Raw genomic sequence first — 2,500 nt, 5'->3', positions numbered from 1 at the left:
AACCGTGAAGCTCAAAGGCTAAGTGCCCTAAACAAAGTCAACTTCCCACAAACACAGGTGGGAAAAAGGGCTACCTAAGTATGGTTTTCAATCAGAGACAACGATAGACAGTTGTCTCTGATTGAGAACCACACCCGGCCAAACACAAAGAAATACACAACATAGAACATAGAATACCCACCCCAACTCACACCCTGACCAAACCAAAATAGAGACATAAAAAAATCTCTAAGGTCAGGGCGTGGCATTATGGTAGAAAAAGTAACATTCAATTATCTGGCAACAGCTCTGGTGGACATTATTGCAGTCAGCAGGCCAATTGCACACTCCCTCAAAACTTGATAGATCTGCACATTTTAAAGTGGACTTTTATTGTCCCCCAGCATAAGGTGCTCCTGTGTAATGATCATGCCGTTTAATCAGTATCTTGATTTGCCACACCTGTCAGGTGGATGGATTGTCTTGGCAAAAAAATGCTCACTAACAGGGATGTAAACAAATTAGTGCACAACATTTTAGAGAAATAAGCTTTTTGTGTGTGTGGAATATTTCTGGGATCTTTTATTTTAGCTCATGAAACATGGGACCAAGACTTTCCATGTTACGTTTATATATTTTTTTCAGTGTAAATTGGGCTAAAGAACAGAAGCTGGAAGCAATCCACCGGATAAAGACGTGACAAGAGCGTGATGAACAGAGAGACAGCGAGGAAGAAGAAGAAGAGAGAGAAGATATGTGTTGAGGAAGAATGGCGCCAATTACGAACTGTATTCTGCTGTCTCTGACTGCTCCGAAATGTAACCTGACAAGAGTGAGGATGAATTACATGCGGTGGCAGGTGTGGTGAAAACCTCTGGGTCCGAGCCTCGCCCCGATGGTCATGCAAAGGATGATTCGCCCTAACGGGACATTTTGGGAGGAAGTGGAACCCTGCCTTTTGGCTGATCCATATGTAGTCTCAGATTGGGTAGAAAATAAGTTGGCTACTTTTTAAATCAGTGAAACTAACTCAAAGTGTCACACGACTAGGGACAAGACCTGTGACTTGCTTTTCTCTCCGGAGCCGGGTGCCTTTGACCGGAGGGATTACTTGGGTGGTGTTGAGGTGGAGCAAAACTGAAATGGAAAATGTACCGGTGTCTGTGACGCGCACCGTTTGGTGCGATGCAGATCCGGTGGCAACCGTTGTGAAACTAAGACATTAGTTTCTTTTTGAGTTTTGAAGTAGAGTCTTTACCTGATAAAGTCATGTTAGGATATGTCAGTTATCCAGTGAGAGGTTTTGTGCCGAACCCACTGAGGTGTTTCAGATGCCAAGCTTATGGTCATGTTGCAGCAGTGTGGGGGAGGGAAATTCCTAGTCGTGTGACACGGCCGTCGAAAGAACTGGACCAAAGCGCAGCGTGGTGAGCGTACATTTCTCCTTTATTTAAAATGACGTCAACAAAACAATAAACCATACAAACCGACCGTGCCGCTTAAGGGCTATAGTGCCACAAACAAAGACAACTTCCCACACAGAAAGGAGGGAAAAGGCTGCCTAAGTATGGTTCCCAATCAGAGACAACGATAGACAGCTGTCCCTGATTGAGAACGATACTCGGCCAAAAACAAAGAAATACAAAAACATAGAAAATAGAACATAGAATGCCCATCCAAATCACACCCTGACCAAACCCAAAATAGAGACATTAATAAGCTCTAAGGTCAGGGCGTGACAAAGTGTGCAGGAAAGCATGTGCTTGGCTTTGCCCACCTCCTTGCTTGTTCTGTCCATTATGCTTCATTTGCTCCCACTGTTAACAGATGAGGGTTAGTTATACATATCTTTGGTGATCCCCTACTTGGTGGCAGAGAGAAAAAAAAATAGCAGATTTAAAGTTAATGTCCTGCTATTCTCCACGTCTAGATGTCTAGATGTTTTAGGGACTACAGATGGAAATTTGCTATTCACTAAATCTGGTGCGATATGTTTTCTCAGTGCTCTGTGACTTCTGTTTTTGTTGTGTATTGCTCCGGCCAAATAAATGGAATAAATTAAAATAAATGAATACATTGCCATGAGGTGTAGAGAAAATGTAGCAGTAGCAGGGGCAATCTGCAGTTCCTACATACAACACAAATTCTACATCCATCTGTACCCATTGATTCTTTAAGAATATAACTTATAAATGCCTCATGAGCTTAATTCAACTGTCACACTCCATCAGAACCCAAATTATAAGCAGCTTGTTTTACTCCAATGTTTGTAAACAAAGTAAATGTAAACAAACACTGTACAGCCTCAAAACATGTTTCAAACTATACTTTTGATATCATGGATGGTCTGTCCTTGCATCCATAGCTCTGCTATGAATTTGAGAGTGTTTACATTTCTCAAGCCCCAATCCATCAGCTCTGTACTGAATCAGTGGTGGGCTGTGTGCTTTGTTATAGTTCCCACTGTGTATTGCCCCTTTTTGTTCCCACTGTGTATTGCCCCTTTTTGTTCCCACTGTGC

This window comes from Oncorhynchus mykiss, unplaced genomic scaffold, assembly GCF_013265735.2.
Source record: "Oncorhynchus mykiss isolate Arlee unplaced genomic scaffold, USDA_OmykA_1.1 un_scaffold_287, whole genome shotgun sequence".
Classification (NCBI taxonomy): Eukaryota; Metazoa; Chordata; class Actinopteri; order Salmoniformes; family Salmonidae; genus Oncorhynchus; species Oncorhynchus mykiss.
The sequence above is the reverse complement of the archived record's forward strand: the minus strand, read 5'-3'. Positions refer to the sequence as shown.